Below are 18,339 nucleotides of genomic sequence, written 5' to 3'. Positions count from 1 at the left end.
TACAGTGGGAGTGGCAAATAGATTCAAGGGATTAGATCTGATAGAGCACCTGAAGAACTATGGACGGAGGTTCCCGACATTGTACAGGAGGCAGTGATCAAGACCATCCCCAAGAAAAAGAAATGCAAAAAGGCAAAATGATTGTCAGAGGAGGCCTTACAAATAACTGAGAAAAGAAGAGAAGCTAAAGGCAAAGGAGAAAAGGAAAGATATACCCATTTGAGTGCAGAGTTCAAAGAATAGCAAGGAGAGATAAGAAAGGCTTCCTCGGTGATAATGCAAAGAAATAGAGGAAAACAATAGAATGGGAAAGACTAGAGATCTCTTCAAGAAAATTAGAGACACCAAGGGGACATTTCATGCAAAGATGTGCACAAGGAAGGACAGACACAGTATGGACCTACAGAAGCAGAAGATATTAAGAAGAGGGAGCAAGAATATACAGAAGAACTATACAAAAAAGATCTTTATCATGCAGATAACCACGATGGTGTGCTCACTCACCTAGAGCCAGATACTCTGGAATGTGAAGGTAAGTGGGCCTTAGGAAGCATCACTATAAACAAAGCTAGTGGAGGTGATGGAATTCCAGTTGAACTATTTCAAATCTTAAAAGAGGATGCTGTGAAAGTGCTGCACTCGATATGCAAGCATATTTGAAAAACTCAGCAGTGGCCACAGGACTGGAAAAGGTCAGTTTTCATTCCAGTTTCAGAGAAAGGCAATGCCAAAAATGCTCAAACTACTGCACAATTGCATTCATCTCACATGCTAGTCCATGGGGTCACTAAGAGTCAGACACGATTGAGCCACTTCACTTTCACTTTTCACTTTCATGCACTGGAGAAGGAAATAGCAACCCACTCCAGTGTTCTTGCCTGGAGAATCCCAGGGACATGGGAGCCTGGTGGGCTGCCGTCTGTGGGGTCACACAGAGTCGGACATGAGTGATGCAACTTAACAGCAGCAGCAGCACATGCTAGCAAAGTAATGCTCAAAATTCTCCAAGCCAGGCTTCAACAGTATGTGAGCTGTGAACTTCCAGATGTTTAAACTGGATTTAGAAAAGGCTGAGGAACCAGGGATCAAATTGCCAACATCTGTTGGATAATCAAAAAAGCAAGAGAATTCCAGAAAAACATCTACTTCTGTTTATTGACTAGGCAAGCCTTTGACTGTGTGTATCACAACAAACTGGAAAATTCTTAAAGAGATGGGAATACCAGACCATCTTACCTGACTCCTGAGAAATCTGTATGCAGGTCAGGAAGCAACAGTTAGAACTGGACATGGAACAACAGACTGGTTCCAAATAGGAAAAGGAGTACCTCAAGCCTGTATATTATCACCCTGCTTATTTAACTTATATGCAGAGTACATCATGGAAAATGCCAGGCTGGATGAAGTACAAGCTGGAATCAAGATTGCCGGGAGAAATATCAATCACCTCAGATATGCAGATGATACCACCCTTATGGCAGAAAGTGAAGAAGAACTAAAGAGCCTCTGGATAAAAGTGAAAGAGAGTGAAAAGTTGGCTTAAAGCTCAACATTCAGAAAACTAAGATCATAGCATCTGGTCCCATCACTTCATGGCAAGTAGATGGGGAAATAATGGAAACAGTGAGAGAGTTTATTTTGGGGGGCTCCAAAACCACTGAAGATGGTGACTGCAGCCATGAAATTAAAAGACACTTGCTCCTTGGAAGAAAAGTCATGACCAACCTAGACAGCATATTAAAAAACAGAGACATTACTTTGCTGACAAAGGTTCATCTAGTCAAAGCTATGGTTTTTCCAGTAGTCATGTATGGATGTGAGAATTGGAGTATAAAGGAAGCTGAGCACTGAAGAATTGATGCTTTTGAACTGTGGTGTTGGAGAAGACTCTTGAGAGTCCCTTGGACTGCAAGGAGATCCAACCAGTCCATCCTAAAGGAAATCAGTCCTGAATATTCATTGGATATACTGATGCTGAAGGTGAAACTCTAATACTTTAGCCACCTGTTATGAAGAACTGACTCATTTGAAAAGACCCTAATGCTGGAGAAGATTGAAGGTGGAAGGAGAAGGGGATGACAGAGGATGAGATGGTTGGATGGCATCACCGACTCAATGGATATGAATTTGAGTAAGCTCTGGGAGTTGGTGATGGACAGGGAAGCCTAGCATGTTGCAGTCCATGGGGTCAGATACAACTGAGTGACTGAACTGAATGAAACTCATCTCTCCTTTCTAGCTCATGGAAGAGATGAGTAGTGTGGGGAAGGGCCAAGAGAATTAAGTGGCTTCAACAGGGGCACAAGAAAATCAATGATTCTGAGTTTGTGAACCTGAATTGGAAATATCCAATTTCCATGTTCACACTCAGATTGGCTGGTCATTGACGGAAGGTGAAAAAAGGACATGGCCCCATCTTGTACCAATGAAATCTACTTTGAGGAAGCAACACTGAAACTGCTTTAGTTTCTATTTTCATCCTGTAATTGACCCCTTTGCAAAGAAAGCATTATTATTGAACCCTCATTGGGCCAAAAGTGAAAGGTGAAGTTGCTCAGTTGTGTCCGACTCTTTGTGACCCCATGGACTGTAGCCTACCAGGTTCCTCCATCCATGGCATTTTCCAGGCAAGAGTACTGAAGTGGGTTGCCATTTCCTTCTCCAGGGGCCAAAAGTGAAGAGTTGCTCAAAAAGTGAGGTAACTACTTCATCAAGGCAGATTCTGCTACATCAGTTTTCCAACCAGTTTTGTAAGTGGCAGTAGTTCCGTCACATGACTCCAGAGCACAGTAGGAAGTTTCAGGGAATGAAAGCTAAGAATTCAGCCTCATTAAGACATGAATCATTTTTTTTTTCTCTAGTGTTATTACCAAGAAATAGGCTTCCCTTGTGGCTTAGCTGGTAAAGAATCCGCCTGCAATGTGAGAGATCTTGGTTCGATCCCTGGGTTGGGAAGCTCCCCTGGAGAAGGGAAAGGCTACCCACTCCAGTATTCTGGCCTGGAGAATTCCATGGACTATACTGTCCATAGGGTTCCAAAGAGTTGGACACGACTGAGCAACTTTCACTTCATTACCAGGAAATATTTCAAATAAGGGAGTAAACAGCTAATGCTTATGAAAAGCTTTTAGTTGGCACAAGCTGGAGCTAATCAAACTGATGAATAACTGTATTCCCACATTTCAAGTCCCATGTCAAACATGCGTTCCCAAGAAAGACAGTATTGTCCAAAACACTGTGAATATGTTAGAAACGTCTAATCAGTGGTTTATCCCATCTTTCTTCCTCCCTCCCTCTAGTAAATAATTGTTAATCACTCTGTCATTCACTGTACTGGGCATTATGGCCAAGAGAATGAATAAATACATAATCTAAAGGAAAATCCAGGTGTCACATGGCTCCTGTAAACAGTTTCCTTCTGATTCCAAATTGAATATTGCTTTGAGAATGATTCCTCCCCCATTGTTAGACTTGGTTTCTACTTAGCACCGAGCCAAGGCATGGAACATATGACCTAGATCTAAACCAGTTTGTTTCAGGCAGTGACTGATTCAGTAATAGGCATAAGCCCCATTTAATGCCCATGAGAAGCAATGGCATTATCATGGGACTTTTAATAAAGAACTTCTTTCTCTTTCCATTAGAAGTAAACAAGAGACAAAGGCTGGAGCTGTGGCAGCCATATTGCAAGCAGTGGGACTGAGAATGCAGTAAATATTAAAGATGAGGTCAAGAAACAAAGTAAAATCCCATCCTAGTGACATTATATGAATCTTGAATCAAATGATTTCTATAAAAGAACTATCCCTAAATTGTTCAGGTTTGCGAGCCAAGAGTCAATTTTTTTTCCCCTTTCTGAAGCTTTTTGTGGAGAGGATTGCTAGCATTTAAACAGATTTTTGACTAATATGCATAAGAACAGAGAAAACATATGGCAAGTACCATAGCAGATGTGTGAGCTAAGTCAAACTGAAGTTCGGGGGACAGAAGGATTACTTCTACCCAGGGCATGAGAGAAAGGGGTAATGTTCTAAGGAGACACCTGCCACCTCTGAATTAATCTAAACATTGTAAGGATGTTGATTTTGAGTGAAACGTTTCCACATTTTTAGAATCTGGCCACAAAGTATCCACAAGCAGAAGGAAAAACAGATAAGGATTTAGGTTGGAAGCCTAATGCATAAAAATCCATCAATCTTAAAACTTATTTTGAGTATCTACTATGGCTTTTTACTGTGTTTAGAGCTAAGGTAGTTACAAAAGACAAGTGAGATCTTTATAAAGGCTTCTCCCCATCCAAAGCTCATTCCTCTTATTCTAAAATTTCTTTTGGGGAAACTTTTTCTTCTATTCCATTGGCTTAGGTGCTTGGATGGGGCAAACTATATATCTGAAGCTCCAAGGTATACATGTAACTGAAACTGGTCCAATGCAGAGTCCCATCTCCTGGGATGTACATAGGAGTGGCTGGAGAAAGGCAGGCTATATTCCTTTGGGCTTGCTACTGTGAGGGTGTGAGCATGGCACTCCCAGCGCTGACGATAAGCCTCCAAGGAAACAGTACAGATGGAAGTAGATCTGAGAGGTCCAGAGAGACTGGACTGGTGGTGTCTTTTGAGCCCCTGGATCCAACTGTACTTGACCTGACTCTGGACTCTGGGCAACATGAACAATTAAATACCTTTAATACAGAATCTTGGTTTATTCAATATCATTTTCATATATTAGTATTTTTGGAATGCCTACCATGCTTATGGTACTAAACACTGACTTCAGAGAGCTTATTAGGTGAGGAGATAAGTCTTACAATGATGAAAGAATTTGAGAACACAATGACGACTGTTTCAGAGAAGTGAAGAGAAGAGAAGTCGCTAAGTCATGTCCGACTCTTTCTGACCCCATGGGCTGTAGCCCACCAGGCTTCTCGGTCCATGGGATTTTCCAGGCATGAATACTGGAGTGGGTTGCCATTTCCTTCTCCAGGGGATCTTTCCGACCCAGGGATCGAACCTAGGTCTCCCACATTGCAGGCAGAAGCTTTAACATCTGAGCCACCAGGGAGGCCCCATTTCAGAGAAAGGAGACATCAATGTGAGTGAAAGGCTTTTGGAAGGAGGTGAGACGTGAGCTGAAATGTGAATTTATGTATAACCCATACTTCATTTTGTCATGAGTATGTTAACAGAACATACTGGGACCTTTTCTTCAGAGCAACATTGACACACATATGTTCAAATAAATTAATATTCCGATTCTCAAACTACTCATTTGGCAGGAAAAATAGCTTCATTTCCATTATAAATAGAAGGGAGTTAACACAAGAAAGAGGAAGGGTGAATAGTAAAAACATAAAAAAAATTTATTGAAATACTGTAGTTGTAGTAATAGAATAGTTTTGATAGCAGTAGTAGAAGTATGGTAGTTGGAAGAGGAGGAGGAAGAGTAATGGTAATTATTGTTCAGTCGCTCAGTTGTGTCCAACTCTTTGTGACCCCATGGCCTGTAGCACATCAGGCTTCCCTGTCCATCACCGTCTCCTTGAGCTCACTCAAACTCATGTCCATCAAGTTGATGATGCCATCCAACCGTCTCATCCTCTGTTATCCCCTTCTCCTCCCACCTTCTATCTTTCCCAGCATCAGGGTCTTTGCAAATAAGTCAGTTCATTTCAGGTGGCCAAAGTATTGGAGTTTCAGCTTCAGCATTAGTCCTTCCAATGAATATTCAGGACTGATTTCCTTTAGGATGGATTGGTTGGATGTCCTTGCAGTCCAAGAGACTCTCAAGAGTCTTCTCCAACACCACAGTTCAAAAGCATCATTTCTTTGGTGCTCAACCTTCTTTATGGTCCAACTCTCACATCCGTACATGACTACTGGAAAAACCATAGCTTTAACTATATGGATTTTTGTTGGCAAAGTAATGGTAATAGTAGTACTAATAATGGTAGTAGTAATATGGTGACAGTGGTGGTAGGAATAATAGTACTAGTTCTTATTCAGTTTTTCACTATATTGTTGCTTTGCTACATGATATGTGTGTGTGTGTGTGTTTCCTTACATAATCCTCACAACAAACCTGAGTGAAAGTTGCTCAGTTGTGTCCGACTCTGCAACCCCATGGATTGTGGCCTGCCAGGCTTTTCTGTCCAGGGAATTCTCCAGGCCAGAATACTCGAGTGGGTTGCCATTCCCTTCTCCAGGGGATCTTCCCAACCCAGGGGTTGAACCTAAGTCTCCTGCATTGCAGGTGGATTCTTTATCATCTGAGCTACCAAGGAAGCCCCACAAAAGACCTAGGATGAGGCTATCATCATCTTTATTCTATATATGGAACCAAGACTTATAGCCAAGGTTACAGAGCCCAAATTTAAGTCCACATCTATCTAATCACAGAACTTGTGTATTTAACTGCTAGTTATTCATTCCCATTTCTAATCCTTAAGAGTGAATGTCCAGGATTTGTATTGATACTGATAAAGATGCATAGAATATTTCAGGCCTCAACTTCAAACTAGCTGAAATGCCTTCTAAATGCACATCTGAAGCAGCTACTAGACCAGCCACCAGTCACAGTCCTGGGGCCACTGGCAGTAAGTCCTGCAGATGGAAATATGCTAGTGACAAGCTGGGCCATCCTCTTTGAGGAATGGGTTTATATTTTCAGCCTTAATTCCTTCATCTTACTATATGCATTTAATACTACATGAGAATTTTTTATGTAAATGAAGTTCGGGTACAAATGCCAGAGAAACAGTTCATTTTTTTCCCCCCTCTAAATCTGAAGGCTTGCCTGAGTGCAGTTTATGCTTTTTACCTGGTAAGTAAACACTGAGCAGGGAAGCGGTGTTTAGAAAAATCTCTTGCTAAACCATGTTTATATAATATAATTGACTTCCATCTTTTGGACTTTATTTTAGATCTCCTGCTTATTGAGCTTTTCTGATTTCCATGTGTTTTTTAAGTTCTGAGTTCAGTCAGTTCTAGCATGTGACAAGGAAAATCAGAGAGAGTTTATTATTAATCAATTGAATTTGTGATTGCCCAGCCTTCTCAGTGGCTGTCTCTTGAAACCAGTCTTAATCCTATCAGTAATGAGACCTTGCCTGGAGGAGAAAATGGCAGTATTCTTGCCTGGAGAATCCCATGGACGGAGGAGCCTGGTAGTCTACACTCCCTGGGGTTGCAAAGAGTTGGACACAACTGGTGACTTAGCACAGCACAGCACAGCACTGAGCCCTTGGTCTGGGATCTGTTTCACTGTAGACTGAGGATGGTGGGGTTTTCATATTGACTGACATACCCTGTTTATCTCTTGTATATTTGCACCACCTCCAGGACGGGGAAAACTTAGCCAATGAGACACCCTGTTTCAAATACAAGGTGTTCAACAGAAGAGAATTCAACAGAAGAGAACATTTCAGGAGATCCAAATACTCTCAGCAGAAGCTGAGGTAGGAAATCTGTTTGGCTCCCCAATTTATGGGCCTGGGATGACCTTAAGCAACATACTCAGCTTCCCTAAGCCTCAGTTTCCATTTCTTCAGAGTGGGGGATACCAGTACCTATCGCTTAGAGTTGCTGTGAGGACTAAATGAAATCATGCTTAGCACATAGTAAGTCATTAGTGAAAATTAGTTGCTATCATCATCATTGCGTTTTTAATTGCAAGAGCATGGAGATGTGAATCTTTCAGCTCATCACTTAAGACAAAGATGCTGCCTTTTTGCTTCTGCTTAAGTACCTGAAGGCCAAAGCCAACTGATGACTCAGTTGTGTCCCCAGCAACAAAATCTGGGAGGGCGGGGAAGAGAGAGAGACTGAGGAATGAAAGCTAGAACCACGGGGGCAGGTACCACAGTTGTGTGAACAATTAGAACAACTGGGGCAGCATGAACAACCACTGGGAAGATGGCCCTGTTTTTTGTAGCCTGTGGAGTGATGTGTCCTTGTCAGTGTTTCCTGTGACAGTCTTAAATTTCCAGAAGGCATCATATTTTTTTTTGAAAGCAGACCAAGTGTAAATAATGAATAAATAAATAAATAGTCCTTTGGGTACCATGCCCAGCAAACAAGTGCTCAGCCAGTATCATTTAATTCTTTTAAAAGACTATTGCTGATGAAGTAGAATAGAAAGGGCCAATATCTTAAACCAATCAGGAAGGTGCTGTAGACTGAATGATGGTTCCCTGCCCTCCCATCCAATTTCATCTGTTGAAGCCTAACCCCCATTGAGATGTATTTGGAGATGGGGCCTTTGAAAGGTAGTTAGGTTTTGAGAAGGTCATAAAGGTGAGGCCCTTGTGATTGGATTAGTGCCCTTGTAAGAAGAGATACCAGAGAGCTTTCACATTCTCCCCATCACATGAAGACACAACCAGAAACTGGCTATATACAAGCCATGAAAAGGGCTCTCACCAGAATCCAACCATGGTGGCCTCTTGATCTTGGACTTCTAGCCTCCAGAATTATGAAGTGTACATTCCTGTACCTTAAACTGCTCAGTCTATGGTATTTTGTTATGGCAGCCCAGCTTAACTAAGATAGGAGGGTTCTCTGCAGTCACTGAGGACAGATGTGTTCCCTCCCACAGGAGGGTGGGAAGGGGACCTGGGGAATGAGGCGATGCATGGGCTGGAGCAGTGGCTGCCAATCTGGCCCTGCAACAGCCCAGTTTGGGGATGAGGACAAAGACCCTAGAGTGTAAACAAGTTACCCAGTTGCTTCTGATATGTGACCAGTTATGACAGTCACTGATCAAGTACAAAGCATTGTCAGGCTTTGGAGGGAAGCTGACCCAGAGTACAGACTCTGCCAGACTTATGGCCTCAGGCTGTTCATCCATTTCTCTGTAAGACTTAGTTTCTTCATCTTGTAGAAATGGAACAAAAGTACTGCTAATACATATTAGGGCCTGCCACCTTCTGAGTACTGTGTAAGTGTTCACTGTACATTATTTTTCATAGAAAATTTTATTTTTAAAGTGAGACTAAATGCCTTATTGAAAATCCCACAGCTGGTAAATGCAAAGTTAGACACCAGAGCTGTGGTTTCTATGAGAGATTGTTATGTTAATTTTCAAGGACTTCAAGAGACTCATAGCTGACATATAGTATTTGTCCACTAAATTATAGTGGCTGTTATTATCTCTGTTGAATCAGTATCAATTATCTTTGTCACTCTTATTTAGGACAGACCTGGGACTCAAGTCTGGGTTTCAGTACAAGCTGTCATGTAGAGATGTCACCAAGACCAAAGTATTTTGCAGGAAAACAGGTACTTCTGCTTTTTCCCCAGATTGAAATGAACTCTTGCAGAAGATAACAGAGCAGTCCATTAAGGCTTCTGGTTTTGGAATCAGAAGACTATCAGCTAGTAGTTGTGTAATCTGGTCAGGTTACTTAACCTCTCTGTGCCTGCTTCCTCATCTGCAGAGTGGGCTTACATGACAATTTTATGAGTCAACTTGGCTGGGCTAAGGGGTTGCCTGGATTGCTGGTAAACATTATTTCCGAGTGTCTATGAGGGTGGCTCTGAAAGAGAGTCCATTTGAACCAGTGGACTGTGTGAGGAAGATCACCCTTCCCAATGTGGTGGGCTGTTGTGGTCCTTTAATGGACTGGAACCTGGTGATCCAGAGTCAACGATAAGAAAGTGAAAGAGAGAAATAAGCTAGTATTCCCTGGTTTACGCAGAGAACCAATAAAACCCTAGAAGAGGGCTTGCACCGCTCACGAAGGCCCAGGGCGTCCTCTCGAGGAGGTCTTGAAAGCCAGGGCAGGAGAGTGGGTTCGGTGGGTTTCCATGCTCCAGAGAATTAGCTGGAGGGGGGGAGAGAGAGAGAGAGAAACACACGGGAACCCAAGTCTCTGGTGGAGCAAGGGTGATTTAATGATCTTTCTGTGAGTATATATAGGCTGTTATACAAGGAATTTCTTTTGACAATGATAAAGATCAGAAAACCAGATGTACAGCAACAGTTATCAAGGAAACAAGGAATTAACAATGGTTATAAGGTCAGAAGACAATCCATATCTCAAGAAAGCGGGTCATGACTAAGCAGTTTTGTCGTAAGGAGAATGTTTACTGAAGGAAATCCACGCATGCTTTTTATCTCATGACCTCAGTCCTGGGAGCAGCATGCCACTCCACTCGTTACCAGGAACTGATAAGGAACAGAGGATTTACGAGAGACAAAAAACAGCACACAGAAATCCTCCTGTTAAACGTTCCCTGACAATTACCCCTTATTTATTATATTTGTAAAAAGGGTCCTGATCATTTGAGTTTAATCAGTTTTAACAATTTTTGTATGAAGGCAATGGTAAACAACAAATATAATTATCAAGACAATCACCAAAGTCATAGTTCCAGACCCTATGTTATGAGTTATGTTCTGAAACCATTTGCTTGGGTCTAGCCCAGATAATTGATCAGCTAGTTGTTTAGCTAACGTTTCCAAATTAGTGGAAGAGGGCAAACTTTTAGAAAAGGTTTCAAAGATTTCTTTTTGTAATAATTGTACATTCAGAGAGGCATTATCATGTATGTTTTGTAAATGAAATTTGATTTGTTCCCAGTTGTAGGCACTATGATTGAATTGAACAGGAGTAACACAAAATTGAGTAGAATTCCAATCTCATTTTAGTATCACTTGGTTTTGTACATCTATTAATTGATCTCCAACCCATTTGATGGCTGTTTTTAGTTCCTGTATTTCATCTTGAATATCCTCATCTATCTGAGCCTGAGTGGCTCACATAGTATGAGCATCTTTAGTCCAATTTTGGATAAAATTATGTGTTTGAATTGAGGTTTGTAAAGCAACACCAGTGACGGCAGCAGTGGTGCAAATAGCTATTAATCCCAAAATGTCAAGAATCAGCCATCCAGTGAATCGTTTAGATCACCCGAGCAGTTTAGTAAGTAACCAGGAAGCAAGTCCAGGCATGGGACCTTCTTCCCAGGGCCGCTGGAGATTTATTGGTAACCACAGACTACGTCAAGATTGAAGAATCAAAAGGGATTCCTTTCTTAAGGAAAGAGAAGCATTAAGACAAGTATATAATTTGCAATTTATACAAGTTACAGAACATAAAGTCTTATTGAATTGTAAACTCCCTATAGCTATAATAAAAGGAAGGGGAACATAAGCTTGTATGAAATATGATTGATTATAATGAAAAAAAAAAGGTTATTATGACTACAATTGGTCCCTGTGAAATGTCCAGTCCAAGTTCCAAGTTCTTTGGTGCTAGTAGCTAGTTTTCAGATGTCCCACTGTTCAGGCCCAAATCGTTTATTGAGGACGATTTGAGGGCAAGAAGGTGTCATTTCACTGTCAAGCCAGCCAAGAAGTCCTTTTCATGGAAGTGTCTCACTGAACTGTTGGTAATCTTCTTGAGTAACATAATCACATATAGTACTGTTAATATCATCTGAGCAGTTAGATAACCAGATACCATGGGGTCCCCAATCAACAAAGGTGTGATTAGCCATAAACATTAAATTTTCTGATTTAGCTTGACATCTGTCTCAATAAATAGGAGTATATTTAAAGTCTTTATAAGTAAACCCCTTACATTTTAACTTTTGTTCTTTTCCTAGAGTTTTGGTAGTATTGATATGGTTTTCATAAAAGGACAAGGCAGTAAACAGTTTAAGCAATGTGTGGAAGTTCTTTTTTGGAGGCAGGATGAAAGCCCACATTTGTTGACTAACATTAATACATAATTTTGTTGGGTCCATGCATAAAGGAAGGATTTCATAGCCTAGAGAAATGTTAATTAGTTTTCTTTCTTCCTCAGGATGAGAGGGCTCCTCCAAGCTCCAAGGAGGGGGCATATGTATTGAATCATTGGTGGATATGATTGGTCTTATATCTGTCCATTCTACAACCTACAATAAAAGGGGGGTTAGGTATATAAGCCCAATAAGTGTGATCAATCAAGTCAGCCTGAGCGGGGGAAGCAGAAGCAAGCAAAGCAAGCATAGTGACAATAGTATTTTCAGGATCCCGAGGCATTCCCTGTTGAGAAACCAGATTTTCAGCTTGATTAGTAAGGGTTTTTATCTGTCTCCAAGTAGGGAGATCATAAGGTCGATGACATCGAGTGTGGCATTTCTTGGAAATTTTTAAAGCTGCCATGGCTTGTACTGGAAATTTCTCTTCCTGGGGAAGAATGAAAAGGCAGAGGAGGGGCCAGTTTGCTTTTCTGCTTGAACTGAGACATCCAACTTCATCTACCCTCAGACATCAATGCCCCCGGTCCTTGGGCCTTCAGATGCATACTGTCACTTACCCAATGGGCCCCTTGATTCTTAAACCTTCTGATTGAATTACACCACCACCTTTCCTGAGTTTCACCCTTGCAAACAGCAGATTGTGGGACTTCTCGGCCTCCATAACCACGTGAACCAATTCCTACAATAAATCTCCTCTTATCTACATCTCTATACATTCTTTCAGTTCAATTTCTCTGGAGAATCCTGACAGCTTAGTAATGAGTCTCCTCTGAGAGGATGAGTGTAGGAATTAAATAAGATAATTCCTGTAAAACATCCAGCATGGTGCCTGATATATTAAGCACTCAATATGTGGAAGTTATTAATATTTTTTATTATCATTCAGGAAAGGTCTTTGACCTCTTTGGCTGACCCCATCACACAGATGAGAAAATCTTAGACTATGCGCTTTCCAAATTTGCTTTGACTTCTGTTCTAGAAGAGCAGAAAATCTGAAGCGCAATTGGCATGACCTTGAGTTGTACATTATGTCCCCCTGAACTCAGGCAGGATCACATCCAGGAAAGAAAGGGCAGAGTGGGCTCCCTCCTCTCCCACCCAGACAGCTGTCTGTTTCCACTGTCGAGGTCTGATGGGCGTGTGTGGCCTCCCCAGCTACCTACACATCCTGTTGGGCAGGAATGGAACTAGATTCTTACTGTATTTTGTGTAATGGGTCCCGAACACCATCTGACAGTCTCTTGTATGTAGCTGTATTTAAAGATATAGAGGTATACTTCTCAGTGAGCACAAATGTGCACCAGAGATTTTGAAATTAAAGAAATCTGTGGATTGAGCCAGAAAAATAAAAGCTCAAAACCCACAGAACGAGAGGCCCTGAGCTGCCATCATCTGGAGTTTGGGCTTTTCCATCTTTAGCTTTTATAACCAGAAACAGGTCGATTTGTTAATAATTCATTAATAACAGTCATTTATTATATACCTTTATGATAACATAATCAATCATAATTTATTGAGAACTGAACTGATATATATATATATGCATATATATATTCTTTTTTAGATTCTTTTATAAGTCATTATGCAATATTGAGTATAGTTCCTTTTGCTAGGTAGTAGGTCCTTGTTGTTTATTTTATATATCAGATCAGATCAGATCAGTCGCTCAGTCGTGTCTGACTCTTTGTGACCCCATGAATCACAGCACACCAGGCCTCCCTGTCCATCACCAACTCCCGGAGTTCACTCAGACTCACGTCCATCGAGTCAGTGATGCCATCTAGCCATCTCATCCTCTGTCATCCCCTTCTCCTCCTGCCCCCAATTCCTCCCAGCATCAGAGTCTTTTCCAATGAGTCAACTCTTCGCATGAGGTGGCCAAAGTACTGGAGTTTCAGCTTTAGCATCATTCCTTCCAAAGAAATCCCAGGGCTGATCTCCTTTAGAATGGACTGGTTGGATCTCCTTGCAGTCCAAGGGACTCTCAAGAGTCTTCTCCAACACCACAGTTCAAAAGCATCAATTCTTTGGCGCTCAGCCTTCTTCACAGTCCAACTCTCACATCCATACATGACCACAGGAAAAACTATAGCCTTGACTAGACAAACCTTTGTTGGCAAAGTAATGTCTCTGCTTTTGAAAATGCTATCTAGGTTGGTCATAGCTTTCCTTCCAAGGAGTAAGCGTCTTTTAATTTCATGGCTGCAGTCACCATCTGTAGTGATTTTGGAGCCCAGAAAAATAAAGTCTGACACAGTTTCCACTGTTTCCCCATCTATTTCCCATGAAGTGGTGGGACCGGATGCCATGATCTTCATTTTCTGAATGTGAGGGTGGATACATTGGGAATTGGGGATATCCCCAATTCCCAATGTATCCACCCTCACCCCTACCCTTTTCCTTTTGGTAACCATAAATTTTTTTTCTATGCCTTTGAGTCTATTTCTGTTTGTGTATAAATTCATTTGTATCATTTTTTCAGACTCCATGTATAAGTGATCACATATCATATTTGTTTTTCTCTGTCTGACTTACTTCCCTTAGTATGATGATCTCTTTGTACATGACTCTTTGATCCTCATCACTCTATGAGTGAGCTGTCATTTTCAGCAGGGAGACCAGGAAACTGAGACTCAGAGACAAAGTAATTTATACTAAGTCACACATGCATGGCAGAGCCTGGAATTCAACACAGGTAGTTTGGCTCAATATCTGTAAAACATGAATCAGTGTTTTTTCAGAAATTTTTCAAATACGTGATTTTAAAAGTATGCTTCATTTTGAAGTGTTATTTCTTATCACATCCAGAGACCCTTTCCCCCCCACTCCTGCAACACCTCTTGGTTATCATGGAAACCAATGAACTGATTGGAGTCAGCTAACTAAAATTTGCTGTATAGAAGCTCTTTGCCCGAACACATCTCTTCCTGCTGAGGAAGGCTACCTGTAGTGCCAGTATCTAAGAAGGTATCATTTCTCTGCATGGGAAAACTAATGGGAGCACTGAGCAATTATCTGGAAAATGCAATCGCTGCCAGCAGGCAATAAGAATAATTTAAACCAATAAACTCTTTTCCCTCAACCGCAAGGCTCAGTGTAGGGTTTTCTTCGCTTGTCTTTTTGTTTTGTTTTCCATTGGCTGAGCTTTCCAAATAATTGTTCCATCTGTCCACTTCACTTTGTCTGAGTAGTCGCAGCCCGAGGGGAGTTAGAAGTCAAACATCAGACATGCAGGGAAAGCTAATGCGTGGGAGGCTGTGGGAAGAGAAATCATTGTCTGTTCTCCTTCCCTGCAGCTGGGCCAGGGATCTGGAAGTAAATTATAAGCACCAGTTGCCCCAGGGAGGAAGCTAGATTTTGGGAAGGGGGGTGGGGGTACTATTTGGAAGACCCCATTGTCAGGAGTGTCAACTACCAGGAAGGAGAGCTCTTAGCAGTGGGGTTAAGGAGAGAGATCATAGCCAAGCCAGAGATGAAAAGTTCAGAGACAGGAAATAACAACCAGAACCCTTGTAACAGCTATTTACTGTACCCTTTACTCTGAGCTGGGCCCTTGGCTGGACACTCTATGTAGAGTATAAACTAAACTGTATTATTTTGATCCTTCCAACAGCTCTGTTTCACAAATAAGCTGAGGCCCAGAGAGGTCAAGTAACTTGCACAAGAACACACAGCTAGTCAATAGCAGAGTCAGGATCTGAACTGAGTTTTAATCGAGAACCCTTGCTCTTACCCACTGCTCCTGGCTGCTATAACCCAGAGGTGCTAAACAGAGATGGAAGTAGAGTTCTGTAGAGGACAAAAATAAGATTATAAAAGCCTGCTGCTGCTGCTGCTAAGTCGCTTCAGTCGTGTCCGACTCTGCGATCCCATAGACGGCAGCCCACCAGGCTCTACCGTCCCTGGGATTCTCCAGGCAAGAACACTGGAATGGGTTGCCATTTCCTTCTCCAATACAGGAAAGTGAAAAGTGAAAGGGAAGTCGCTCAGTCATGTCCGACTCTTCACGACCCCATGGACTGCAGCCTACCAGGCTCCTCCGTCCATGGGATTTTCCAGGCAAGAGTGCTGGAGTGGGGTGCCATTGCCTTCTCCATTATAAAAACCTAGGTATTCTTTATTTTGCATCAAGATATTTTACATGCATTAGAAATAAAATGCCTAGATATTCTGTAATAACCAATATAGGAAAGGAATCCTGAAAAAAAATGAATATATGTACATGTACAACTGCATCACTATGTCATACACCTGAAACTAACATGGTAAATCAACTAGTCCCTAACAAAAAATTTTAAGATAAATTAAAAAAAAAGAAAGAAAATGCTTAGAAGTAAAAACAGATTAGATTTTCAATTTACAAAGGCACAGAGAGGTTAAGTAACTCAACTGAGGGTACGAAGTCAATAAATAGGTTAGTGGAGGATTTAAATCAGAGTCTCTGAACCCAGTAAAAGACTGTGCTTTTCAGTATATTAGACAGCCTCCCTTCTTTCTTACAATCAACTTCCAGGTAAAGCAAATGAGCTCTTTCTCTTATAAACAGAATATGCTATTTCTCAAGACATTGAACAACAAATTAACGTATGTTTGCAAAAATGCTATGTTAAAGAAGGTTAAAAAGATTTATAAAATTTAACACTTCTCCCAACATCTGACTTGCTAATGTCCACTGTAAATATCCAAGACTGGGAAGTGATAAGCAGAATATCTCTAATCTGTTTGACTGAGGAACCATTTTTTTCATTGTTCAAGATAAAGCTTGGACAATGGTTGACCAATGTATCCACCACAGGTATGGCTTTGCTCCTGTGCTTTTGCCTCTGTCTAGCAGAATGGAGGCCTTTTAAAACACCAGCACTCACACTCTTTGGTGCCTAATACCATTGGCTGAGCTGCCAATTGCAAATATGGTAAGGGCTCTCCAAATTTCTATCTTAAATGCTCTTATGTGACCCATCCCCTGTGGGGTGCAGTGAATCACAAAGAGATCATTCTACACTGATAAAATATGAATAAAAAATAATGACTTCATTTCTTGATGTACCTTATTGAAGATCCCTGAAAGGAAATGTCAGTGCAAAGAAATGCCTCTTAGTAGTGGAATTTTAAGCACAAAGATCTGCTTATGCCTTGAGGAGTGGATTGTAGGATCTTTCTGATACTAAAGTGTAGGCTATGGCATTCTCTCTGAAGATAAAGGTAATATGAGGATAAGAGTTTCAGAGTGATGTTGGAGGTACAGATTGTATGAGTAGGATGTTCTGGTGGGTTGAGTAAGACCATAGAGGAATCCTAGAATAAAATTTCCAATTACCATGGATGGAAAACTTAAAATTAGGCAGCCATATTGCCATTTATAATCAAGAAAATAGATCGACAATATTTATTTTGTGAATACATATATATCTATTATATCTTTTTAAGCAATTTTTATTCTTGGAGGATAATTGTTTTACAATGTTGTGGTGGTCTCTGCCATACATCAACGCAAGTAATAATTATATATATATATATATATCCGTTCCTTCTTGAGCCTCCCATTCCCACCCCATTCTACCCATTGAGGTTGCCACAGAGCACCAGGCTGGGCCCCCTGTGTTATGTATCAGCTTCCCACTGGTTATCTATCTTACACAAGATAGTGTGTATACGTCAGTGCTACTTTCTCAATTTGTCCTACCCTTCCTTCCCCTACTGTGACGACCAGTCTGTTCTCTATATCTGCATCTCCATTTCTTTTCTATAAATAGGTTCATCAGTACTATTTTTCTAGATTCCATATATATGCATTAATACACAGCGTTTGTTTTTCTCTTTCTGACCTATTTCACTTTGTATAACAGGCTCTAGGTTCATCCATTTCACTACAACTGTTTCAAATTTGTTCCTTTTTATGGCTAAGGAATATTCTATTGTGGGCTTCCCTGTTGACTCAGTGGTAAAGAATCTGCCTTCCAATGCAGGAGATGCAGGTTCAATCCCTGGCTCAGGAAGATTGTCTGGAGGAGGAAATGACAACCCACTCTAGTATTCTTGCCTGGGAAATCCCATGGACAGAGGAGCCTGATGGGCTACAGTCCATGGGGTTGCAAAGAGTCACATACAATTTAGCAACTAAACAACAACAACAACAACATTCCATTGTATATATGTACCAGAACTTCTTTATCTGTTCTGCTGATGGACATCTAGGCTGCTTCCATGTCCTGGCTATTGTAAACAGTGCTGCAGTGAACACTGGGGTACATGTGTCTTTTTGAATTGTGGTTTTCTCAGGGTATATGCCCAGTGGTGGGATTGCTGGTGATGGCGGTGTTGTTCAGTTGCTAAATCATGTCCTACTCTTTGCTAGGTCATATGGTAGTTTTATTTCTAGTTTGTTAAGGAATCTTCATACTGTTCTCTATAGCGGCTAAAACAAATTACATTCCTACCAGCAGTGCAGTAGGGTTCCCTTTTCTCCACATCCCCTCAAGCATTTATTCTTTGTAGTTTTTTTCATGATAGCCATTTTTTATTGAAAGATAGCTGTTTTAGGCATATAGCAATGTGATTCAGTTATATGTATGTATATGTGGCGGTGGTGGTTTAG

The 18,339-nt window shown here is 41.1% G+C and overlaps 1 protein-coding gene across 5 annotated transcripts in view; it reads left to right on the top strand.

Moving 5' to 3' along the window:
• Positions 1 to 18,339, top strand: part of PPP2R2B (protein phosphatase 2 regulatory subunit Bbeta) — a 713,296-nt gene that overhangs the window by 165,762 nt on the left and 529,195 nt on the right. The window contains exon 1 of one of the 5 annotated variants that reach the window (XM_086412211.1): positions 7,338 to 7,453. The exons of the other annotated variants lie outside the window; for them this stretch is intronic. The gene's annotated coding sequence lies outside the window, so the exon portion shown is untranslated. Of the gene's footprint in view, positions 1 to 7,337; positions 7,454 to 18,339 lie in introns of those variants that run through there. 5 annotated transcript variants of the gene reach the window in all.

Source organism: Bos grunniens, chromosome 7 (genome assembly GCF_055505025.1).
Source record: "Bos grunniens cultivar Pamir isolate PY7600 chromosome 7, Bosgru_T2T1.0, whole genome shotgun sequence".
Classification (NCBI taxonomy): Eukaryota; Metazoa; Chordata; class Mammalia; order Artiodactyla; family Bovidae; genus Bos; species Bos grunniens.
This window is presented reverse-complemented; position numbering and strand designations above follow the sequence as displayed.